We start from the raw sequence: 27,263 nt of genomic DNA on the forward strand, positions 1-27,263 counted from the left end.
AGATAAATTTAATTTATCATCAACTGTCTCACCTGCCTTCTGTTCTGTGTGCCATCAAGGTCTCTGAGACTAATTTGAAGAAGCCTGAAATTCATTAAGAGCCAAATAACTAGAAATACAAATTGCCAGATGAAGTTTTCCTTTCCACTTCAGAGGTGGAACAAGCACAGGTCTTGGATAAACTGATATTTAGCATTGCATCTGGGATAGATTCAGTGGGGAGAACAGTGCAGGAGAGGGAGGGTTTCAGGGAGAACAGAATGACAAATTACAGCATTGTTAAATACGGAGCAGCTATTTTGGGGTCATTTTAGATGATTCTTAAATTGTAAAACATTTTCTTCTGGGTTGTCTAATTGGACTCTTGTAAAATCAGCATCCTGATTTTAGAAGACAGATTTGAAAATATTCTCAGAATAAAATCATATTTACTATTTAGATGTTAAATAGAAGGGTCCCAAGAAAGAATAAGGACAGGTAGGAGAAGGGTGTTACTGTGCTCAGTTTGGGGGGGGGGGTGCATTACTTACAAGCACATCTCTCTGTTGCCTCGGATCATAGACTGCATCCCTTGCGCAAGGGGCTTCTCCAGGACTTTATTTTTACCCCCAGCATTTTGGAGCTGACTTTATTGGCAAACACTGTAAAAAGTCACAGATGTCTGTCATTGAAAGAAATGAACTTTATGCAGTTTGTTTCTTCCCACAGGAGTAGACAGCCATATCATTCCCCCTGGACATTTGCCAAATCCTTTTGGATAATTGGATAGAGATGCCGTGGACTTGTGAACAGTTGTATTTCTGCTGTGAACCCACAGTAGCTCTGTTTTATTTTTTTTTCCACTGTGAACCTTGCTTGAGGAATGCTTGCTCTGTGGGCTTTATCTGCTCCTTCCTGGTAGGATTACTGAATGCTTTGCAATGTAGTGAAGCCATGTGAAGTGACATTAGTGGCCACAGGAGGACTGCTGGAGACATTAGCACACACTGCCCTCAGATATCTGCTGAACAAAGTTGGCTGAAGAAGAAGGAGGCATCCTCATTGCACCAGGCAAGAAGAAACGGTGTGGCAGAGCACTGCTCATCATATAGGATGAGAAAGAGAAAGAGAAACCCCGCTCTGCTTTCAACAAGGGAAAGGAATGGCTCGGCTTGGCTTCTGCAAATACTTATGGAAGGGAATAAAACATCTAGCCCTTGTAGATATGCATCTGCTGCTGCACGGCCATGTTCTACAGCCCTGAGTCAGGCAACAGGTCCTTCAACATCAAACGGCAACGTTGGGAATTTTGCTCTAGTAAAGCTAAGAAGCTTGGCCCATTAAAAATAACTAGATTATCCTTCAATTTTCAATCAGCTTTTCCAAGCCATATTCTTTTTCTTGTTTACATTCGTGTAAATCCATAGAGGAAGTAAGATGAAGTCATTAGTCCCTAGGTTACCCCATCGTAAAGATTTGTTTTTCTAAATTCCATGACTCAGCTTTTAGGGACTTGGTTTGTTATCATTTCAGCAAACATTCTGAATCCCAGGAAAGTTCATCCCCTGGCAGTCTTTTTTTTTTTTTTTTTTTTTTTTTCTCTGAAGGAGTTTGACACTAAGAAGGAATCAAAAACCACTTAGGAGGTTTTACTCAGGACTACAAATATTATGGAGGCACAAGTATTGCCAAGTGGTTAGCTGGAGGCCAAATTCTGCAAATCCTAAAATCACAGGAGTATTGCTGTTTGCTTGAAAAAAAAAAAAAACCCTCACAATTTTAAGGACCGCTTGTGTGACTAGGATGCAGGATGTGGCCTTCTCTGGCAAGGCCAAAACCATGGCTTTGCTGCATGTAGTTAACCTACATTTTGTTTAAAGGTATCCCATCAGTAAAGTGGAAACAGATTTTTTCTTAACTAAGTGCTTACAGTGAAATTTAAAAATGCTGCCCTTGTCAGAGGTTAAACTGTTCCCTGCCTTGCTCTTATAAGCATTTTAAACTATCTACATTAAATACTGTAAATAGGAAATAGAAGGAATGAGGGTACAATCTAAGCAAAGTAAATGTAAAACAAAAGGGCGCTTTTGCTGTCCTTCCTAAAATGCCTAAAAAGTCTGGCCATCTGCTTGTGTTTAACCAATAAAAAGTATGGTTTCACACCAAAAGAATAATTTATTCTGTGAATTAAGTCATTTTGAAGGCCTTATTAGGAATGGTCAGCCCTTGCACACAGTCAAGCAGACTCAATGGGTATATGCTTACTAATACTTAATATTAAGTGCTTACTAGTACAGATAGTGTTGCAAAACTGGGGTCAAAAGTGTATGGAACAAGTGGACACTGTTCTGACTCAACATGGATCCAAGCAAAGCCCAAAGATCTGCACCACTGCCATAAAATAAATGACCCCCCTAGAAGTGGGGTCTGAAAAACCATGCCCAGTTTCTAATTTCCACAGCATCCACTTCTATCGTGTTGCAGAGTTAAATATCTCGCTGCTCGGGCCCATCTCTCCTGCTTACTTTCTCTGAGGTCTTGCCTTGTTTTCTGAGTGAAGAGAGTTGGGACTTTTTCCAGCATGGGTGTAGCTAGAAATGCTTACACACACCTCACTGAACCCATTGTGCTCCTGTCCACCCCCTCTCAATGTCAATATGCTCTGCATAACATGATCAGTAATGCGGTGGTGTAATTAGCTACAGAGGTCTAACTGTGTGTTAAAAGGCCTAAGGAAAACAAAAATCTGTCTTCCAGCAGGAGTGCCTGTCTAAACATTTATTTCCAACCTCACAGGCTTTACGTAAAGATATAGTGCATCTCTTCCCTAATAATACCTATAAATAAATAAACACTGACTTCAGTGAATCATCACTCCTTAAAAAACTATGCAGTGCCTTACTTTTTGGTTTTTCTTCTACTTATTTAAATTTTTTCTACTTTCCTTTGCCTTGCCCTAAAATTTTCTTTATTTTTTTCCCACCACTTTGTCATATTTCCATTTACCTACTAAATATTTCCATTTACCTACTAATTTTCCTCTTTAAATTCTACTTTTACACCACTTTCAGTTTGCATGTCACCTTCTTTTCTCTCCCTAGCAAGATCTTCCTCTTCCATATTCTTCATTTTCCTTATTCTTTCATTTTCCATATTCTTCATTATTCTTTCATTTCACTTTGGGCAGCCAGTTGCCCTCGCTGTGTCACTCACGTCCAGACCTTTCTCCCCCCAGCTTCCCCATCCCCTTTTCTAGCTGGATCTCTGCACCCTCTGTGGTTATAGCCCACCTGTACTTGGAAATCCCAACTGAATGGCATGGAAATCTCTCAGGGAAGCTTATCCTACGTTTCTCGTGTTTCCCTGAAGCAGCTGTGCAATGTATCAACTACGCAAGGAAGGGCAGAGAATTTCCCTTAATGTGGCAAAATCCCTTAATGTGAAGCTTTTAAGAGACAGGAAACTCTAGGTAAGTAAACAGGGCAGTCTGAATACATGCCAGTAGCAGTGATGCACATATACAGCTACAAAAAGCCCCTTTTTGAGTTGGCTTGTCAAGACAATGAAAAAAATAATTGTCCAAAATTTTTAAAAAGATAAAATTATGAGAGAGGTAAGAAGCAACCAAAACTGGCTGTAACCACATTTGTCTCTACAGCACATTTTACACCAAAAGAGAAATAACCCCTGGACAAAAAGTCCTCACCCCAGGAAACTCCGACTTACCAAAAGCGATTTAAAAAATTGACTCTATGTTCTTTGTTTTTCTTCAGTGTCTTCACAGTTTTTCTTCACCTTTACATTTCTTTTTCTCTTTTGAGATGTTTCCTCTTACAGTGTGCAGGAGTTCCTTTTGCCTGCTGTTCTCCTCTGCCTTTTTTTTGTGCGGTCTCACCCTTTCTCTCTGGATCACTCCTATTGCTCTTTCTCTTTCCTGTGTTCGCCAGTCTGACTCTTTGTGGGCTTTCTTTGTGTTCATCTTTTAACCCAGATGTTTCATCATACTTTCATCACCATAGAGGTCTTCTATGCTAGCTTCTTCCCACGCTACAAATTATGTATTTATACTCTGCTGGCATATTCACAGAAACAGCCTCCTTCTCTTTCACTTGCACGCACTCTCCTATGATCATGCATTGCGCCAGCACTTCAAAACTAAAATGAGTATGTGGATATATGAAGATTTCCCCAATATGTGTTCATACATGCAAGCTCCACAAATCTATTCAAACCCTGCTCACAGGCTCAGTGCCAGAACCAGTTTATGTGGGAGTTGTAATGCAACCTCCCACTGCAACACATGTTCAACCTTTCTTCAGCACATGTACCCCCACTTTCTTCTAGATCGTTTTTCCACATATGCACCGAACCTCCTTCTCATGTGTTTTCTTCTTCCCTGTTTGTTCCATCCTCAGAGCCTTTCATATAAAAAAAGGTTCAGGTTTTGAGTGATTAGGTGTCAGCTAAGCTGAAAGTAGTTGGGGGAGCATTGTGAGGGAGTGAGTTTGTTCCTCCAGTTTGGAAAAGCTCTCCTGGTTTTCTCTTTATTGGTTTTAGTATATGTATATATACTAAATATATATACCTGAAAAGGGCAAGGGACATCTTCATTTTGAAAAGTAGGATTTTGGTAGCAGCCCACTAAGCAACTAGCCTAGTCCAGTATCTTTACTTGATCTTAGGAAAAAGCTGCTTTGACTTTTCAGAGGACAGTATTTATAGATTACTTCTGTCGTTCTTGTTTTTATGCTTTTGTACTTGCCCTCAGGCATGTCAGAGAAGGAACTAAAAATTCAGAATATTGTAAATAAAAAAGAATGTCCTCAGGATAAGAGCAGTTTCATGACAGAAGTGAGGTTCCCTAAAGCACTGCAAGGAAGGACAAACATAACTATTGACTCTTGTTTGACTAAAAACTGTGTAAACGATACAGGGCTACCAACCCTTCTTGGGGGCTAAGCGACACAAAAAGGCTCAGACACTCTTCAACGAGTCTAATTTTGTCAGGACTTGGGTGAAAATATTTTACATTTCTCCAGGTAATGTCCCCTCCTCTTGCCCACCAAGAAAGAGAAAGCCAATAAGGAGATTCCACCCTTTTGCTGGGAGAAGCTTTTGCAGTCTACCTAAGGTACTGAAGGTCAGCAGAGCACTCCTGGCACTGGAGATACCAGTTGACATTACAGCTACCTCCTTCCACCTACATTGTGCGGGAGGGAAAGGCAAGCACCCGCAGAGGTCACAGTTCAGTCTGACTGGCCCCTCAGCATGTGGCACATACCAGCTACTCAGTGAGGATCTGGAGGAAGTGTTTTGGTGTGTACTGTGCCAAGAGCCCTTCAGAGTTGTGACTCTTGGCCTCTGCGATGTGCCCCTTGCCAACACCCTCTCAGCTCCCGTGAGACTTTCCCTTGTTGATTGCTGATGTGCTTAAAACCAGGATCTGAGTGAAGTTTATCCGAGCTGCCTGTTGCTGCCCTGCTCTTTCCCCTTTCGGTGCCTCCACCACACAGCAAAACTGTGTGATCCAGGGCTGCCTTCAGCCTTCAAGCTGCTCTCAGGCTCTCTACACAACCCAATACCAATCTAGCTTGCTCCTTTGATGGGAAATTTTTACAAGAAAAAAAAAAAAAAAAGTACTATTTAGTTCTCCAGACTGCAATGAAATGTTTTGGTGGCTGTGTGTTTGGTCTTGTTCCCTTGGATCAGAACTGTGGATCTGGTTAACACACAAGGCAGATCTCTTCTGGATAGGGTGCCCTAGCTTCTTTTTGATGGAAACCCAAGTACGGTGGAGCTGAGGAGGAAAGTGATGTGTAATGAGAGTCAAACTTAACATAGGGTTCCTATGCGGATATGTTGCTTGTCTCATTTCAGGAACCCCAAAATGTTTCCAGGTCCACCAGCTGAGTGGTAACCTTGCCAGCCTGTCAGCAAGCAATATTGAAAGGTTTGCACCTTACCTGTGCACCAGGAACCTCACAGTGTTTCTTGTCTTACAGATAAAGGAGGAGTAGAAAGTAGGAGACTTAGACACCAACTCTGAGACCCAGTGCTTGTCTTACAGCCAGCTACAACTGGTCATTGGTAGCAATTGGATTAGACCATCAATTAAAGGTTTGTACCACTTCAGACAGAAATATCAGCCACCTTCTAAACATCTAGTTATTATTTGCATAAAATGTTATCACATCCTTTTGATAGCCACCTAATTTCTCCTACGGCAAACACCTTCCAGGCTGTTTCACCTGCATGCCAGTTATGCCACAGGACAGACCCTTGTCCAGTGGTTTTCCTTGAGAGCTGGGCATTGCCTTTGTTCAAACCCTGCATGTAGTAGCTGCTTCCTCCCCTATTACGTGTGTGAAGAAGCAGGTGCACACAATGCCCCTGAAGCCTGATCTCACAGAAGGCCCCATAAAAGCATTGTTTAGTCTCCGGCATTAAATAACGTCCAGGAACCTAGGACACGTCTACCTTGCAGATGAAGAAACTTCTGCCTGAGCCGGCGTGGGTTGATAAGCAGGAGCAAGGTGCCTGAACGAACGGGTTCTGCCTTACGCCATCCAGCTGCCAGACCCTGTCTAGCTCATTTGCACGGCAGTGATCTGTATGTAGCATGCCAGCTTGCTGACGTGGCTCGCTGCTAGTTTGGGCATCGCTGCTGTGCTCCACGTGGAGACAGTGCTGAGCAGCATCTGTCTGCCAGGGCGCGGCAGAGGGCATGAGGAGGAGATGCAGCGCAGGGGAGGAAGGCTGGCTGCTGCCATGTTTTTATGGCCTTCTCATTTTACATTCTCATCATCTTATTTACATATGTTTTTATTGCTTATGTTTTTTTCCACACTGTTTTCTCTCCTCTCCTTTACTCGATTATGATAAATGTCAATTGACATTTTTCTTTGAGACTCAAATGCATGGGAAACCCTTGGTGCAGCTACTGGAGAAAGAAACTACAGGAAAAAAACAACTTTGACATGATCCTGTCATTACACCTATCAAGGAACATATCTCACAACTTTAAATGTAATGACCCTATCCAATAGGCAAGGATATAATACGCCACTGAAACAGGATTGAGACATTGCACTGCTGACAGAAACATCCTTTTCTGTCAAGGTCACCCTTACCAACTGGATAAAAACACACACTGGGAAGAGTGTCTTGTGACATGGTGTATGTTTAAGGACAGAAAGTCATAAACAACTTTCAACCCAAACCTCTGACACTGCAAAATCAGACTGACTCTGTATACATGGAATTTTAGCCAGAGCTGTGCTGTAGAATGAAAATACAAAAAAAAAAAAAAAAAAAAAAAAAAAAAAAAAAAAGCAAGGAGCACTCTGACAGAGAGAAAATCCAGCTATATGCCATTTTTAACTGGAGTTTTCTTTTTTTTTTTCTTTTTTTTTTTTCTTTTTTTTTTTTTACATAAAAGAAATAAAGAAAAGGTGAGCCTCTGACCAATGTATGTATGAAGTGACAATTTTTCCTTGTTTTATTCTTATATGGCCAATTTCAAGGCAGAGATTTGGAAAATATCTGAAAACAAACTTTTCAAGACAAAGATTTGCAACTGCTTGTGTCCAGCTTTCTGATAGAGTAGACACACGTCAGAGAAAATCTTTGCTTGCCTCTCAAGAATATTGGGGCTATGTGGATAAGTTGGGCAGAGGGGGTAGTGTGTGTAAGGGCAGCTGGATGAACAAAAATAGAAACTTTTGAGAGTAAAGCAGAGGCATTTTGGAATCGAAGTCTGTATCTGGAGAGGCAGACACAGAGCATACAGGCCAACTACATCAAGGATATCCAGGAACCTGGTGAGCAGATGTGAGGCATGTGGGGAAATGTGGTCCAAGCAGCACAAGAGACTGAAAGACTGCAGCATCCCTAGCGGGCCTCGGAGCACCACAGGAATGGACCTTGGGAGCAAACGCACCAGAAGTTACAATTTTGAGCTGGCAGTTGCTTACCCAGTACACATTCACACATCTTTTGCAAATGCAAAGTTAAAGTGCTGTCACAGCTGACTGTAAATTTCGCTCACGTGACTTTGCTTTTGTGCTGTGTGTAGTGAGTTGAGACTCTCCCAAGTGCGAGGCAGTAACCTAATGCAGAGGTGTGTTAACGTGGGCAGCTGCAATCACCTGAACACAGCATGACCTGTATCTCTGCAAAAAGCAAATAAAATACGTAGTCAGCCATTCCTGAATAAAGGAATAAGTGTACCAAGACCCTGAACAGCATCCTGAGGCTGCACACAACGCAGCCTGCATACTTCTACATCCATAGCCTCAGCTATGTTGTAATTGGGTACCTCCCCAGGACAAACTGTGATCTTGAAAAAACTCCGGGCATTGAAAAAGTAAATTCCTGTTGATATAACACAGCAGTGGGCAATCACGTATTTCTCTGAGACATTATTATTACAACATCAGGACATTTGCATCAGCACTACATTGAGAAACTACAGCCACCGGAAGGACTGAGTGCGAGACAGCCTCTTGGCACTATTAGAAGATAAACACTCATTAAACTCCTACGGGGAATATCCAGGACCCTGTGCTACAGCACAGTGTGGAGCAACAACTCGCCAAGCCCTGAGGAAAATACCTTAGATCCCACACACAGTTAAGGGAAGAAAAAGAGAGAGAGATGATGTTAAAAGTGTTAAAATATGTATGATGCTAGAGACGTTAAGACTTCAAAGGCGTGTAACACTGCTATGCACATAAGTTGGCCATGCTATTGCACTTAATTTTGGTACGTCAAAGAAATGCAGTAAATGGGACATCAATATACATACATTTGCTACGGGAGCATTATCATGGAATAATTTACCATAAAAAACTGTTGGCTGATATCAGTAATATCTGTGAAAGCCCATCTATGTTGCTGCAGTAAATACAATGACAGCATCTGGAGCAATAGCTATGCCGCCTTTAATCTAAATAGCTCATGCAACAACAGTGACTGTGCACAGGAACAAGGTTCAGCAAAAGCTTCACTAATTTGCCAGGGATGAGTGACTGGTTTACATAGGAACCCATGCAAGTCACAAATTGTTGATGACACTGCCTGAAGTGGTGTGAGGATGCTTACTTGTGCTCCAGAATGACTGACGAGGTGCTTGGTCAGAGCAGACACCATGCAAGGCTGAAGGAGCACTGCCAGGCTATTGAATTGTCTAGACTCTCTCTCCACCCTTGCTTGAAAACTGAATGATCCAGGCTCTCATTGCCTTGTGGACTTGCAGAAATCCACCTTCAGGCATCCTCTTGCTTCCTCATGTGCTCCTTACAATCTCCTGGGACTGGTGGTGCCCAGGGAGGAGATGCCAGAGGACATCCCTCCTCCTGGCCCAGCTCTGCTGCATCATGGACAGGTGGGGAGCAAATTCTGCTGCTGGCGTGTGGCTGAGTGGAGCCACTGATTTCTGTCTTCCCTTCCCTCCCGCAGCTGGTTTGCTCTGCAATGGAGCATGTGAAAGTCTCTCTTGTACCACGCTAACCACAGAACCACCTACCTGGATATGTATGAGGGATTCAGGCAGTGAGGGCAATTCCTTCCTGAACCAAAGTCCGGCTGTGTCCAGTCTGGATATAGTAGAGTCCTATGTAAAGAAGTGAAAATCTATTATATATATATATATTACTTATATATTACTCATAACATTTAAAAATTTTACTAAACCTCTGAATATCTCTTTTTTTTTGCTTTTACATTTAATCCAAGACAGTTCCCCCAATAATAGGTTTTTTTTGTTTGTTTGTTTGTTTGTTTGTTTGTTTTATCTGCAACTAAATGCTGATACTAAAAATCTTCATTTTCATTTCATTGCTGTTATTGCTGTCATCACTAAACCTAGTAACTGGGGTTTGTACTGACCATCCAATACTGGCAGATAACTTTAAATCACTGCTGGTTAAACTTACATGAGAGTTAAAAATTTGCATACAGAAATGGTAAATAATGAAGAGACAGACAGACAAGGATGACTCCCATTTGAAAACAATAACAACAACAAAAATGCAACAACCAAAGACAAACAAACAAAAATAATAATAATAAAAAAGAAATCAGACTGTTTTTCTTGTATGAACATTACATAGTCAGGAATTAAAATATAGCCTATAAGATGGAAAGTTTGTGCTATTAAAAAATTCTGAAATTCATTTTCATTCTGAAATTCCTTTTCATTCATTTTTATTTTCATTCTTAAAATGAATTTGAGGTAAGAGTCAATAACTTGCTGAATGCAAGCTCTCAATGGGCACTGCAGCCAACAGGGATCCTAAGGGATCAGCCAAGAGCACTTATGAAGAGTGAGGAAGATGATGTGACTGCTCAATTTAGCTTTGGTAGGACTCGTGATGGCCTAGAGTCCATTCCTGATGTGCACCATCCATAAAGGATGCTGATAGATTACTCAGACTATGGAGAAGAGCCATGGGACTCATTACAGGATGTGAAAACATGTTTTATAGCAATGGACTCAAGGAGTTTAATCTGTTATTTTAAGAAAGAGGAGGCTAAGAGATGAGATGATCACAGTCCATAAGTATCTATGGCAGGGATATGATTTTGATAAATGAGCGTTAGTCCAGCAAACAAAGGCTTAACAAGATTTAATTGCTGGAAGCTGAATCAAGGCAAAATCAAAATAAAAATAAGGCACAAAAATGTAAGGGCAAGAATAGTTGTTCCTTGAAACAATTCACTAAGTGTTGCTGTGGGCTCTTCATCACTGGAAATATTTTAATTGAGATTGGCTGCTTCTCTAAACTTTGTGCTCCAGTTCAAACAGGAATTAATTCAGGGAAGTCCCATGGCTTGTATTATAAAAGAGGCCAAGCCAGATGATCACAGTGGTCCCTTCTGACTTTCTAATTTATGAACTCTGATATAATCAGACCCTAGCACAATATAGCCATAGGCAAAACCACTTCCTATTCATCACAGATTATTCTGAGAAATGTTAACATCTTCTCATTATTTCATCAGGATAAATCAGGCATTACAGCTATGGCTGTATTGAGCTGGTAAAACATAACTGCAGTTTCATGTGTCTTTAACTCATTACCTTAAAAAACCTCAAAACATTTACTCAGCTCATCCTAACTATTCGGTGTAAAAAGCATTTGAATGCTGAGAACAATGAGTTCAGGCTCCAATACCGCTGAGTTGTCCTTCAGTAAGAACACACAAAATGTATCCTTATAAATGAGCAACCCTAAAGTAAACCCTACATCACTATCACCTGGATGTAACTACACCTAATGTCCCCTTGATCTTTGCACAGAACTCTCGTTGCGTACACAGCGAGGGCAGTAAATGGCTCTAAGGAGGTAGATACTGTTTCACAAAAAGGTTTAAGACAAACACAGACAGCAGAGAAGTGCTGATTTAGTAACAGAATATTTTACAGCAAAGAAGGTCACAAATTGGCAGCATTAAAGGTTTTATTTTGGTTAGTTGACAAGTGCGAATAAATGCTGTACAGAACAGGTAGTCAAGTGCCAGCAATATTTTTCTTTTGAAAATGTTATCTTCACTTAGATCTTCTCCAGTAGAATATCACCAGTCAATCATAAAGCTGGCTGTTCCAGCCAAATACTTTTCCCATTACACAATCCTGTGTGGATACTAGGTTCACGCGATGGAGACATAATCCTGCAAAGCCCGAGGAAGATAATGTTTTCTAATCCAAAAAGAGCCCATTTCCCCCTTATAAATTAGGAAATGAATCTTTTCTGAAAGTGGCTTTTAAAACCAACTTAAATTCCAACTCCAGATAGATTGGCTAAGTTAAATTCACAGTGTTGGACCTTGCATTGGTTGGAAGAATGTCGGACAAACAGCTTATCTCCAGCGTGTTTTTAACGCACAGTCAGGTCAGTATCTTGTGACCAGCTTCACAGAACACATCAGACTTTTTAGCTAACGCACAATTTCCAAAAATCAGATAACTAAAACAAGCAATGGACTTCACAGTGACTTTAAGCAGAAAATGCAAAGAAACTTGTCAGAATACCATGTAGCTTGTTGTGTCATGCTAGCCACTGATTCACACTAAACTTATGTGAACTGTCCAGATCAGATTGTTTATTGTTTTTTTTTTTCTTTTTTAATTTTTTCTTTTTTTTTTTTTTCTTGAGAAATTAGCATATTTTTAGAAATTATAGTTTTGTTCAGAAAAGAAATTTCAAAAGAGCTGTAGAGTCTCACTAATCTCCTCAGAGCTAGGTCATATCTTACATGATGGAGATGTCACCCCAAACATTTACATGCTTATCATCAGCAATAAAAAAGCAAGTCGATTGACTTAATGAGCTGACAAGCAGCAACTTGTGGATGAAGTTTAAGTATGCTACAGAACTACCAGCATGGCTCAAAGCGGATAATATCTTCTTTGGGTTTTGTTAATTTTGAATAGTCCCAACTGCATCTCTGCTATCACATCCTCCAGATCTTTCCCCTCTTCTGGCTGCCTACAACACTCTCCCACTGTGATTTCCTCTAACAGCTTTCTTCCATTCTTGACATTGTCTCTTCTGTGTTACGACCCTTTCTTTTAGCTTATTCCTCTCTGAATTCCTCTGTGTAATTCCTCTGAGTTACTTATTCTTCTCACTGGGTATTTACCTAGTTTATACTACTTGAATTTAGCATAAAACTACTAAAAGCAAAGTCAACATTTTATCCAATTTTTCACAGCATGAAAATGTCACATCTTGAGCTGTTCTTCCTTGCTTTCATCCCTAAACTGTTATTTAGAAAGGCAAATGTACAGTAAATATATTACTGGTGGGTGTAACATAATAATTTGAGCACAAGAAAATTAGAATAATGGATTTGATATAGGCAATGCCTTTTGGTGATGGGGATGTCTGATTGCCAAAAATGCATGATTGGCAAAGATGCATGGATTGACCTGTATTCACCAACAACTAGCAGCCATGCCGTTACACTATCAGGAGGAAGAAAGCCATTGGCTGAGGAAGAAAATGGAAGACTATTTATTTCAATCCCCAGGAGGAAGTAGCAAAGCAGCCTGAGTGAAAGCAAAAACCCTGAAAAGAGTGTTGCATCTCTGAGAAGATGAAAGGGGGGTGTCAGTGATATCTTATGATTTATAATAGCTTTGCAGTTGGGCTGCAAAGTTGGCTGTGATGTGTGAATGCAATGTGTTTTCCTAATAAGAGGAGTAAGTGCTCCAAGTTGATCCTTAAATAAATGTATAAAGTGCTGAAAAGCATGAGCACAGAGTATGGCTTAAGAAGTGTAAATACAGATATGAAATGACTGCTCTTGAGTGCAAGAGGCTGGGTGATGGAACAATGAGAATGAAAGAATATAGTGTTCCTAAAGAGCTTACTGTTTGGTAAGAAGGAAATGAGCATACTGTCTTCAGTCCTACACTCCCTCTTTCTTTCTTCCCTTTATTATCTTGCCAAAATTGTTTGCTTTTGAAAAATAATGAAGTTTTTCTGAAATAACAACCCTCCTAATACCTTAATACATTGCTTCATTTCTTTAAAGTGCTCAGCAAACATTTCCAAGTCATCCTAACAATATGGTTCTTAAATATGATGATGAGATCGAGAAACTGAACACTGGAGATGAAATGACTCAGCTGGGGTCCCATATTTAAAACTTTAAAGTGATACTGTTGGACAAATTGTGATGATATGAACAAACAATGCTGTTAAATAGCTAATAGTGGGATCAAGAGTGGAGCAGAGGACTTCCTGCTTCTTCTTTTAATGTTGGGGACCACACAGCCTGCCTGTAGAAATCCATTTAATACCATTTTTCTTCACTATGTTCTTACTTTGCTGTATGAGCTTCTTGCCAATGAGTAATCAATTCCTGAGCTATCAGTTTAATAAGTTACACATTATGCCTTACTTGCACATTTTATCAAATGGGATCTATGATCCATTCTAAACACCTTGTGGGTTTAGAATATGTTGGGAACCCAGTGTGACCTGGAGATATCCAAACACTGCTGGATGCTCAGTGACTCCAGCAGAAGAACGTGGTAGTCTCCACAGTTTTCTGATTAGGAAAATGTCCCTATGTCAGACAAAATTGTTCCACAATTGACAAGCCAAATTGAAATAATGAAGACTGCTAGTTCACTCAGATTATGTCTACTAATAACAGTGTTCCTTCCATGATCAAATGGAAGCACACGTAAGAGACAATGTAAGTGCATTTTGCTGTTCATATCTTTTTCTTTAAGGAGAGCTTTTAACCTATGAGCAACTTGCAGAAAAGAAGTCAAATATATAACACCCACTCTCACTTACCAAATATCTAGGATTCAGGTTTGCCCTGATGTGTCAGTAACAGTAAAAAATACACAGTTTGTAAGAATGCAACAAAATAGGACAAATACTATAGAACATGCATAAAATGCAATAGAATACACAGAAGTATTTATTCTGTGCTATGGGATAGCATTCTTTCCTGAAAACGTGTTCTTCAGCTATGTCATCCCTGACCAGATAAACTCTATTACAACTTCATTTTAAAGATCTCAGAAAATTGTAGGGTTTTTGTTTGTTTGTTTTTTTTTTTTAAAAAATATTTATCAAAAAAAAATCTGATAAGATTACTTTTATATGTGATTGTTCTTCACCTCTGACGAGTTTACCAAAAACTGCTGGACATACACTGAATACAAAGTTATATCTTTCTGCTAACTCACTGAAATACCAAATCCATCATTCTGGATTTGGAACACTCCCTTGAGGACTTTGTGCCCATAAACCAATAAATGGATTACATTCATTCACATGTGTTTTTCCCATCTGTGACAGATAATGTGGCATGCCACAGCTCAGGTAAAATGGGATGGTCAAAATGCAGTTTCTTTCATGCCCTACAATTCATCAAGAAGCATCAGGACAGATGCCAGGACTTTCAAAATCTTGAATCAAATACAGAGGCTGAACCCCAGAGGTTTAAATAAGGACACTGGCAATTTTGAATATCTGGATGTAGACATCGCTGTTACTGAGAAGGAATACTCACAGCCCAGCTGCAAATGGGTAAAAGTTGCACTGAAAGCATCAGCTTGGGACTATGAGGCAATAACTCCCACAGTTTTCTTTCCTCCTCCCCCAAGCAGCAATAAAAATCCCGCAGAACAGAAAAAGTTCTCTTTAGTTTGGATTTCAGAAGTTAAAAAATAGGTATGTCACTTTTATACAGTGTCTGATGTATTAAGTCTCAAATAACACAAGAATTCTTATATAACCCAGTAATCAGTGGACTCGATTGTTTATAATATGCCAACAGTAAATGCAGGAGGAATTTATAATCATATTTTCATGGGGAGTAAGCCAAAACCCCTTCTGCAAGTCAAACAAACTGCTTCACTTTTTCATTTTGGACAGGTTTAAAACACAAAGAGATATGACAACATGTCAGATAAATTTCTCTTCTGGCATTTTCCCCGTGGAGGTGACGCAAAGAAACGTAGGCAGGTGAGGTTGTTATGTCCACTCTGTGTGTTATAGTTACTCTACAGGTGGATAGTTATGATAGTCTAATGACAATATCTCCATAGTGAAAAAAAAAAAATACAAAAAAAAAAAAATGTTGGCTACATTTTTTATGCTTCAATTCTTCTCCACTTTTTCTTCCTCCTCTCAAAATGTTCTTTTCTTCCTCAGCATATCTCTCCAGTAGACTTTTTTTTTTTCTTTCTTTCCTTCTTTTCTGCCTCAGTTAGATTTCCTCAACAATGGAAATTAAGTGGGGTTGACTGAATTGGTTTAAACACAATAGAAATACAGTTCCAGTGACTGGAAGTTAAAGACAGATTTCCCCTGACTGATGTCTGCTAGTCAGAGCTGTTTTGAGGCAGTATTTTAAAATTATTTCTCAGATGATCCCTTTTCAAATGAGCGGTCCCAATTTCAGCAGGGAAAGAGACAGCTCCTTTCTCATCTCCTTGTTCCTGCTGGCCATCTGTTGTCTTTTCTCCTCACCTTCTCCCCTTCCTTCCTCCCCCCATTCCCATGTCCAGCCTGAAGCCTCTCCCAGAAGAGCATTCACCTAGGGACATGCTTGAGCACCCCAAAAGTCAATCCTTGCCCCTGTAAGCCTCCCAGTGCCAGCAGGGCATTATCCCTGCATTGGCTGGTCTACACTAGGATTTATAACATGGCAGCACTGCAAAAGCTTGCTACAAAATCTTCTCTCCTCCCTCACTTTCTGTCAGGGCCATTTTCAGATGCAGGCTGCCCTGGGGCTGGCTACCAGGGAGAAGAAAGCAGCCCTCACTGGAGCAAACTGGGCAGCAGAAAGTAGCCCTCACTGGAGCAAACTGGGCAGCAGCACAGGAGGAAGGGAGACATCCCTCAGGCACTTGCAGATTGCCACAGTGAGTAAAGGGGACACGGGTGACGATGGCAGGGAAGGCTTTTTGCCCAGGTGTAGCTAAGGAAATGTGAAGGACTGAGGGGTGGCCTATGTACCTGAAACCTGGTGGGCGTTTTCAAGGATCTCCCACTCACTGGGGACCCCCAGTACTTTCCTGATCTGCCTGTGAGCCCTCAACCCCTCTGCTCCTGCCCTTTTTTGCCTTTTGCTCTCATGTGTTGTTATTTTTTATTTTTTTTTCCATTTGTCTTTTCTCCTCTGGGGAGGCCCTGACGCTTTGGTTAGCCCATCAGTGCCCCAGCTGAGCCCCGAGCCAAGACTAACAAAAGCTTCACTGCTCCCCATTCATTTCTGCTCAGAAGGAAGGAAGAAAGGGTAGACACCCCGGGGAGGTGGGGGGGAAATGGTGATCATCCCAAGGCACAGCTATGATTTCAGCCTCCAAATGTGGGTTGTAGTAGAGAAAATTAAGAAGCTGTCTTTCCCAAGCCCTGCAGACAGGCTGGTCTGGGACACGGTGGAGGCTGCTCTTTTCACCTGGAAATGTCTCACAGATTCCTACCAACGCTGATTCCTCTCCCAAAGTCCAAACCCTACTTTGCTTTAACGCCTCTGTTTATGCTACAACTTTAAAGGCCAAGATCACAGCCTGAAATGGTCCAAAAGTGCCAGTTTTTCCTTGGATTTAGGGTAAAACAAGCCTTTCTGCACTTGGGCAAAGGCCCTTCGGTGATGAGGCTAAGAGATTTGTGCTTGAAACATTCTTCGTAATACAACTTCAAGATGCTTGGCAAGGCTGAACTCCCGTGAAGGAATCTGATGCAAGAAAACAGATGAAAGCTGCAACGTAGTTGAAGGGAATTGCAGAGATTTGATTGAGGACAGGATTTGGCCTCTATCACTGAACATTCATGAGGCCAAACATGATATGGAAACTGTTTCAGTAAATGTACTCTACAGAATCTACATGCCAGGGAGCCTGAGCAGCTTCATTTATCACTGCTGCACTGCTGGTGTTTGTCTTTATACAAGATTATAACTTTTTTTCCATTAAATCCCATGTCTGACTAGCAGTCAGTCCCTATTGATTTCTAAGGATGCAGAAAGTTGTTTATAACCAGATCAGTGTTATTTGGGAAAAAATAAAAAAGCTACGTGATTCAAATCCTTCTGCCCGAGTGCATAAAAGTTTGGATGTTATTACGAAGCCACTGAGACTAAATTGAAAATTAATTGCTACAGATAGGTGTGGCAAAGAGAAATATTAAATGCTAAAAATACTCTCTTTAGTACAGAAGACTGTCTGTGGCAGTACCCTAGCTTGACAAATAAGGAGAGAACTGTGGAAAAATTGAGGCTTTTTGATATCACTGAGAAAAATTAGTCAAGGATGTAGCTGCTTTTTTACTCTCCATCTCCATCTGATTCATTTATGTTAGTGCTCCCACGGTGTTTCTTTGAAGCAGCCCAAACACCACTAGCTAGAAGAGCTTTCCACTGTATTTTTTCCCACAAATTTGTTGAAGGTTTTTCAAAAAAAGATTTCACACATATTCACTTATTTTCATATGGAAATCTTTAACTCATGAAATAAAAAGAACTCTTTGGTCTCCTATCCAATATTTATTCTAGTTACACACTTTTAAAGAGATGATACTGATTTGCGCCACTAAACAAAGAGCACATTAGTATTGCAAGCAGTCATTTTCCATCCAGCTAAGCTTTCTTTGGAATGTAGCTGTCAATTTTTCCTTTTTCAGACCCTGAAGGAAGTATCCACATTTATTCAAAATAAAGAATCCAAACTCTTGGACTCCTCAGAGCAAAATAAGCCAGAAGGTGGAGTTGCAACTGTAATTATGATCTCTTTAGTGCCTGAGGACAATGTCTTTAGTTAACTAGATGCATTCCACTGCTACTAATGCAGTCTGTTCATGTTTAAAAATGTTTATTTTTCCCTATCTAGTCCTAGCTTTCAATGTTATTGACAAATACAAGCAATGTGTGCATCCAATAAACATATGAAATGAATCACTGAAAACATCTCTTTCTTATCGGCCTATACTGAGTTCAAAGAATCAGTTTCATAAACTACTAGCTTTTCTGTTATTTGATGTAAATGTGATAAATGTAATGCTTATCACAGCTTATTAATACTTTTTGAATTGTTTTAAAGAGGCGTATATGTACCTAAAATGGAACCGATCGGATCATTTTCCCATATGAAAACACTTAAATTGCAGAGATCAGGGAATTACAGAGGTCAGAGAAAAAGTGAACCTTTCTGCACTTCAGCAATGTGTCCTGTGAAGAAGGCATGGAAACCACACAAAGATACAGCTCTGTGAGGACACTGCCGCCAGCAGCTCTCCAGTTTTTGCATGGTGGGTTCTGCAAGAGGCTGCTTTCAGCTTCACTTGCAGCAAAAACTATTGCAATATTCTTTGCCACAAGCAAATATTACTTGACTTGGAAAAGAGTTTTAAGACAGTGAGCTGAAATATACAATGCAGTGCAAGTGTGTCTACCCTTATCCTCCACCTTTTTTAGTTTGAAATATGGTGGAAATTTTCTCTCTGGGAGAAAAATCTCTTTTTGACATTTTATGCTGCACCTTCTTATTAAAACGTGATTAGTAGAGCTAAGAAAGGACTTACACAACACTGTAAAAATTAGCTCTTGTTAGAAATACAAGAACATTGTCCTGTTGCAAGCATTCAGAAATGATACTTTACTGTCAAAATCTTTTGCCGTCATTTATTGATTTTCCTCTGACAGAAGTTCCTGCCACAGATTTGAGATGAACTGTGGTGTTGTAAAGCTAGTGTGAAAGTTTGCCTACAATAAGGGAACTTAGAATAATACATTATTTAGACATCTCTGTAACAGTTTAGTAATTCTGCTATCGTACAAGTTGCTCAGCTGTTCCTAAGTCTAGGAGGCTGTGTGCGAATGCAGGTTGTGTCTATATGGAATTTGCACGGCAGTGCATTTTTTTAATCTACAGCCACATACTTCAGCAAAGCTAATGCAGGTGTCCATCCTCCAAGCTGAATGAAAAGAGCAGCTTAGTCCCTTCATGCACAGGAGCCTGGAGACGATGAAAGATGCCAGTGCCACCCAAACCACAGCAAAGCCCATATGGACGCAGGCTACTCTCGACGAGAGTCAGCTGGGACGTGCGGAGGCTGGGAAGGTGACTGGTTGGGTGTCGTGTGTGTCTGTCTGTGTGTGCCTGTCCGTAAGTAACAGCGGTCGGAGAAGACATCCTGCAAGGGGCCCAAATCGGAGCAGCACGGCTCTGCGGGGAGCACACTCCGCACCAGAAGCAAGCTTGGAAACTCTGAGTAAGAAAAGTGACTGTTGTTTGTTTCTGCTGCGCTCAGAGAAACAAGATTCTGAGTACATGCTTTGTAAATAAACCGAAGACATTCCTGACTCCTATCATCAATTTCTCCTCCTAATGGAAAAAATCCAGCAAGTTTCCACTCAGTGAACAGGGGCAATAACATAAGCACGAACACAAGGGTCAAGTCAAGTACTATCCACACGCGTACTGGAGCAGCCCTGCTCAGATCAGTGCACAGAAAAGGTCCCTCGATAGAGGAATCAGAGATACTCTTTCTCTTGCACTTGCAATTTTGAAATCAGAAAACTGATTGTAAAGGAACCAAAGGTCTCATCTCTTCGGCTAGAAAGAAAGTTGCACTTCCAACAAAGTGAAAGTAGAATTTGATTTCTCTGAACATTTTTAATTTATGGACGATCATTTTTCTAGACTTGAATGTACACAATTAGCCTTGTCAAATCCCTTCTTCTTCAATCTTCCCAAATACAAAACAGTTCTTATATCACAATATCAGCCTGTCTCGTGAGGAATTGTGAAAGCTAACTTTTCGGACTCCAGTGCTACGAGATCCTTTGGGTAATAGATAGAGAGCACTCGGTTTGTATATGGTCAAAAATACTTTTCCATAAGTGCAAGTCTTTGGAAAATATTGCAGTTGAAAAACAAACAAAGCAACAAACAAAACAAAACAAAGCAATAAAAGCAAAATAAAACAAACAAAAACAAAACAAAACCATCAGAAGAACTGTAACTGCTAGCCACATGTGCCCCTTAGGATTGAACATCATGTTCATTTCCATTTGGTAATTTAGCATCCATGTCAATGATGTATTACAGGTAAACACTAGTAGAAGCCTTGAAATTTTCTATCTTCTATGTAAAAGTCGCCTTTGAAAAATCATCTTCATTCTCATAAAAATATTCTTTGAAAGCTTCTAACTTTTATTCCTGGGATACTGTGATAAAAACGTGCATGTGGGGTTGAGTGCGGCAGCCAGGGTAAATCACATAACACTGCGACGCGCAGGCAGGGACTCACCAAATGCAGTCCTGCAAACAGCCTCACTCCCCTTGATCACATATTGTAGGAAGACAGAAAAGAGAGAATGCAGGAGAGATCTGGGGATAAACTGAAGAGCCTGGCTACAAAAACTTTCATTACTCTAACACTCTCTCATTGAACGGCAGTCTTAATGCACGAGTAGTGCTCCTGACCACTGCCATAACATGGATAAACAGACAAAATTATTAATGTAATGATAACTAGACTGTGCATTGAAAGACGGTCTTACCAGTCTTACGTTCTTTCTGGAGGACCCACCTCTCAACCAGATCTCCTGTTCAGGGTGCCTTGCGGGAGTAGGGCAGGAGCTAAGAAAGCACAGGAGCCCAAATGGTGTCAAAGGGATGACCCTTTGACCATGTGTCAGAGGGCTGACCATTTGACCATGAGGGAATCCTTTAATCCTTTGGATGCTGCCTCTCCAAAGGTCTGTCACTGTTTTCTGGAAAGGAAAAGAAATAATACTCGTAAGAAGTAAAAAGATCTTGCATGATCTGTAGATAAAAATGGGAAGTTGGGGGAGAATGACAATAAACCCAATATTAAAAAACAGAGATTATAGAAGAAGTTGGCATAAAAGTCCGGAGAAACAGCTAGACGAAAGGAGAAAACTGTGACTGTCCTTTTGGTCTTGTGAGTTCTGCATTCCTGGCTGTATGGCTGACCAAATTTAAGAAATAGGAAAACATGGCTTTTTTATTTGTTTGTTTCTTTATTTGTTTTGTTTTGTTTGAAAGTGGACAATGCAAGTAAATGGCAGGAGGAAGAAGCAGGAGATGCACAATAGGTCTGTGAAATGTTAGCACGATAATGACTCCTACATCATGATTCTGGATGAGATGGTCCAGAGGTGCAGTGTAGAGAAACTGGGGAAGGAGCTTCACAGTCAAACCTGAAACACCTCACTGAAAATCTGTAAGGGAGCGTAAGAAGGAGTTTCCAAAGGACATGTTACAAGAGTGATTGCAGAGCTGGGAGAAGCACTAGAAGGCAGAGAGAAGACAAGAAACAAGAGGACAAGGCTGCAGGAGGAGGCTCTAATTGTGGGGGAGAAGAGAGTGGAGGCATGAAGTTGAAAGGACAGTCTGAAAGGGGGGAGACTCAAGGATGAGAGAAGTCTGGAAATAGTTCCCAGAAACAGACCTCACTTACTCACGGGGAGTTTGTGACATGGCCATGGAGTGAGAGTCCAGTTACATCCCAACCTCAGCACCTCCCAGCCAGGTGAAGGCTTGGTTCCCCTAAGCTGGGCTGATAACCACTTCCCTGAGCTATAAGTCCCACTGTCTGCGGGGTGCCCTATTCCTCCCACCCTGGCTCCCGTGCCCCGGCGCTCGTGCTCACCCAGCCCTGTGTTAAGCCAGAGTAGAACTAACCCAAGGAAGTAAATAGTTTTCCACCAGCTTAGTGTGCTATTAAGCACTCCTTTAAATAGCAAAGAAAATACATGGGATGACATACGGAGACACTTTCCCACAGAAGCATTAAAGGCAGTTTAGCACAGTGCTTAGTTCCAAGACGTATGAGTATGTTTGATGTCTGAAGCCCCACCTTTACTACTGCTTGCTGCTTCAGAATACTGGGCAGAGATAAGGGTGGACATACAGAGGCCAGTGGTTACTCTGAACAACAAATTAAAAGGGCTACGATATTTTAAATATAAGAGAATAATGCAGAAGCATGTTAGTTCTGTATACAAATTGGAATTACAAGTTCTTATCACACTATGAAACACCTTTTATATTTAACAGAAACAGCAAATACATCAACCAGATGTATTTGGTCGTAAAAAACACAGCGTATCATTAAAGTGGAGACAGAAGGTGGGAAGATAGCTCTCTGCAGAGGCAGGTGTGGAAGAAATACTACAATTAACAACCAGGTAATATTAATGTTATAACACAAAAAAAAAACAGCAGGACAAGGCAACATCATAATCCCATAGAGCTGCCTGGCAGTCCCTGCAACGTCTAGCTGCTGTGGGATCTGTTTTAGGCTTTGTACAATATGTTGATATTAAAAAAAAAAAAATTAAAATCTCAGAAAATGCTTTGTCTAAATGGCAAATAATGGTGCTTGGTCACACCTATGTAAATTCAAACATATAATATAATTATGATTAGATTTTATGGGAGCATAACTGCATGCTAACATAGCTCAAGCTATTGATAGTATTAACAAGAAGAATAGCCATTCCCAGAAGAAAGATAAAAGGAATATAATGATGAAAGTGTATGTGTGGAGGCAGCAACCCACTGTGATGGTACATTTGCACACAGAGAACAGCCATGAGGTACCGGGACTCCATTTTCAGAAAGTTTTTTGATGAGAGAGGACGTGATTCATGGAGGAAGGGATAAAAGCTGAATGTTTCACCATCTTGGCTCTGTTTCTTTGTTTGTCACAGAGCAATTGCTGACTTCAGCTGAGTCCGACATTGCTCAGCCTCTTCTCACTGCTTACTGTCAGCTTGTTCTGAACCTTTGGGATAGTGTCTGTTCACCACAAGCACACTAGGATATAGACTTGAGCACAGAAGGCCATGGTGCACGTTAATCTAGCAGAACTAGCTGTTTATTCAGTTAGCTGACACTTGTCGCTCAATTTTCTGAGGAGCATTTGGGAAGGGCAGGCTGCTGGGTACCCACACCACAGACAGTAATGGTGTAGCCATGCCCAGGATGGGAGGGCATGACAGTAACATGATGTTTCTGACCCAGTTTGTTGAGGTTTGAAGCATTTTGGGGGAGCAGATACATGTCTGGAAGTCCAAGTCTGCCAGGCTGTGGGGCTGTATGACCCACACTCCTGGAGTGATGCAAAAGTTGCAAGGTGCACAGGCAATGGGGAGAAAGGCCTACAAAATCTCTGTCCTAAGAAAGAAAACAGCTGAGACGAAGCTGGTAAAGTGCTGATTGCAGAGCCCAGATAGAAAACCAGAAAGCAGAGCTGCAGAAAAACTGAAAGCAGAAAACTCTTTGGAAAGGCTGAGCAAAGAAGTGGCATGACACTGTCGGTTCTCTCTCTGGTCTGGGAAAGCAGAATCTCTGTTTTTTCTATTTAAATAAACAGAATTGCACCACCAATCTCCCATCCAAAGGAAACACCCCAAAAAAACTTAAATGCTGGCTCACCTCTTAGAGGAAATTATGACAATACACCTTTTCCAGTTTCTAACCTCCTGAAATACCTGTGTGATACTGGTCCAGCTGCAGACCTGGGCACTGTCCCACTCTGCAGACATGGGAAAGAAGCAGCTGTTTCTACAGCAGCCTCCCTCTTCCCAAAGAAGTGTAATCCCAACAAAAGGTGGGATTAAACCTGTGGGGATGGAAGCATCAATGGTCAGATGAACTGAGGTAAGGAATTTGTGCTGGGCTTGGTTGAACCACCTGTTCCTTGTATAGAAATTCACAGAATCACAGAATTGTCTAGGTTGGAAGAGACCTCAAGATCATCGAGTCCAACCTCTGGCCTAACACTAGCAGTCCTCCACTAAACCATATCCCTAAGTTCAACATCTAAACGTCTTTTAAAGACCTCCAGGGATGGTGACTCCACCATTGTACAATTTGCTTCTGATAGCTTTAGTACCAGAAATAGATTGACACAACTGGAGCTGGAAATTCCAGGTTTGCTTTACAATTAATCTCCTTTGAAAAGCTTTACCTGGGAGGGAGAGCGGCTGGTTCTTGGGTCTCATCCTGCAGGTGCCGGCTGCATGCCTCATCTAAGTCATCCCAAATAACTTCTCTGGGAGTCGAGTTTAGTCCTTTGATTAAAGCTAGCAGCAGTTTGCCAATGATAAGCCAGTCCTTCTTGTGAAGTAAAGCAATTTAATTAAGTTCATGCATCTCTCCTGGCCTGGCTAGAGGTGCAGGATACTAAATGTGTTGAATACAAAGTAATACTGGTGAGCAGCTGAGAGCAGGAAAGGCAAAACTCTCACCTCAGATCAAAACTTCAGATGGAGAGTGCCTGGGCAGAATATAATCACCCAGACTTATCCACTCAAGTTGGCATGCCTAACTCCTAGGAAAAATTATGTGGGATCTTTGTCATGAATGACAACGGCTGATTTCACATCTTATCCCAAAAGACTCCACTAAAGATCTTTAGGAATTTCTTAAGTAACCACATATGTTGAACTGTTACTTATCTTAATGAAAAAAAGATAGTCACTTAACAAAAAGATATTCAGGGATGAGTTCACGCTACAGATTATACAATATGTAACCACTCCCCCTTTTGTCGTGTCCCCCCCCCCCCCAAAAAAAAAAAAAAAAAAAAGAGACAATTTTCATTTATACAAGCACAAATTTTCCATCTGAAAATACTAAGTGTAATTGTTTTCTGTCATTTGAAGGAAGTCCTGGCTCCACTGAAGTCAATGGCAAAACTCCCATGGACTTCAAATGGATCAGGACTTAAACCTTCGCCTTTAAGAACATGCCGACTGATTTTTAAATTTTCTTTTTAAAAAAAAAAATCAAAAGAAAAATAAATGTGCTTGTATTTAAAAGTTTTGATGCCAAGTTTCATCCCAGGATGAATTACTTCAGCCTTGATATAAATCTATCAAAAAAGGTTTAAAAAATGTAAAGATGAACACACCCTTAAAGAATAGCCCTGCTTTTCTCTTGTTCTTCTCTGGTCCATATCAAAGAATTTTTTACATAAAATAATATGAATAAAAGAGAAAAGATAAAATAACAAAGCAAAGAATCAACAACATTACAGATACACTCTGCAATTTAAAAATAGGCTACATGTTGTAGTCCTGAGCATTTAATAGAAAAATATGTATTTCCTCAGCTTCAATTTTACTGAGATGCCAAATATTCAAGAAATATAGCATAGCTATTTAAGTTAATTTACATCAAGTAAAAATGAATTCATTACAGATACCTAATCTGAATTAAAAAAAAAACAAACAAACAAACAAAAAAAACAACCTTTTTCCATTGAATTAAACGTCTTACATAATACAAGAAAGTTGACAGTCCAAAGATCAATCTGTCACTGTATCTTGTCTTTGGCATTTTTTCAGAGTGTTTGTTTAAGGACAGAGTGTAAAACCAGGTCAGTGTCTACTGAAATGCAGGAGATGCAGAGTAAATGAAAAGATTTTATTGTTTCTAAAAATGCATGCGAGATTTTCTAAATCTGTTCTGTATCTGATAACGTTATCTTGCAGAGATCAGTGAAATAATGCTGCGGTTTGGTGTTAGCATACTACAGCTAGATCACACTGAAACTTCGGCTTAAATAAAATATTTGCATGCATCCTATTGTAATCTTGATTCAGTTTCTAGCAATGTTAATCAAGAAAAATTTCTCCTGTACTTTCACATTTAAGTAGAAAAACAGCTGGTGTCTTTTGTCTCCGTCTGAAAATTAACCAAGCTCCTAAGCTCAAAATATTACCCAAACTAAGCAACTTATGCAGTTTTCCAGGATGCATTAACATAGCTCATCAATCATTGCAATGATAGTATGACGATGACGATACGATTTTGCTCTAGTAGTTACAGTGATACAAAGCAAAAGGAAAAAAAAAAAAAAAGGAGAATCGACACTGCTGAATGTTGTAGAAATGATTTCCCTACTTTCTGATTATGATTAAATCTTGGTGTGCTTTGAAATCCCTAATGTGTAATGCAAACCAGGATTTGGGGTGTTAGGAATGCATCCCCACCCTTCTTCCACAACGCTCTGCAAATTATCATCTGCAGACCCCAAATCCTTGAGTGGAGGGGGGAAGGAGTAAGAGGGAGGCAGAGAGCAGAGGAGGGGAGAGAGAGGAGAGATTAGAAGCACTTTTCACCTCTTGGTCCCGTCAGTGCGATCAGCGCCGAGAACCGTGCTTCAAATCCAGTGTTATCGTTAGGCCCGATTCAAAGGAAGTCAAATAGTCTACTGAGAAAACAGTGGAAAAAGTAAGGTCCTAAAGAAGTAAGTGCTGCATGTTGAAACGTATGCATGTCACACCCCATTTGTCTTTCATATTGAAGAATAAAGCAGCCTGTCCCGCAGCAGTTATTATACACCATATTCTTTATTTTAAAAATGCAAGAAATTTGGCACAAAGAACAAAAAATCAACTGATGAAAAGCATTTATGTCATGGTTTAAATTAAGACCTTTGTAATGCAAGAATTACATCAGCAGTGGGCTTAGCTTAATGAAAATAAGACAGTGTTTTTAAAAACCATGAACGAACAAATCCTCTCTGCTTTCTGAAAGAGACAAAGGGCAGAAATAGATAAATAGATAACTTAAGCTGAAATCAGAGCAAATCACACTCTACTACCTGTAGGAGTTACTGAGCTTTTTATTCCACTGACAATTCTGTGTCAAAGATGTAAAGCAAGAGGCTCTTCTATATTCACATGTGGATTTTAAACATTTTCAGGGAATATTAGGTATTATGAAGTTTCTTCGATATTCTCATTGCTTGAACTTCTGACTAAGA

At 40.4% G+C, this 27,263-nt stretch overlaps 1 long non-coding RNA gene across 1 annotated transcript; it reads right to left on the reverse strand.

The window, feature by feature from the left end:
• Positions 1 to 519: 519 nt before the first annotated feature.
• LOC140001837 (uncharacterized) lies at positions 520 to 26,713 on the reverse strand. The gene is made up of 4 exons (XR_011807404.1): positions 26,617 to 26,713; positions 21,019 to 21,231; positions 9,506 to 9,592; positions 520 to 641 (listed from the first exon to the last, which is right to left on the reverse strand). It is a non-coding gene; the product is annotated as an uncharacterized lncRNA (long non-coding RNA).
• Positions 26,714 to 27,263: the final 550 nt, after the last annotated feature.

The sequence above is a fragment of the Anas platyrhynchos genome, chromosome 2 (assembly GCF_047663525.1).
Source record: "Anas platyrhynchos isolate ZD024472 breed Pekin duck chromosome 2, IASCAAS_PekinDuck_T2T, whole genome shotgun sequence".
NCBI classification, from domain to species: domain Eukaryota; kingdom Metazoa; phylum Chordata; class Aves; order Anseriformes; family Anatidae; genus Anas; species Anas platyrhynchos.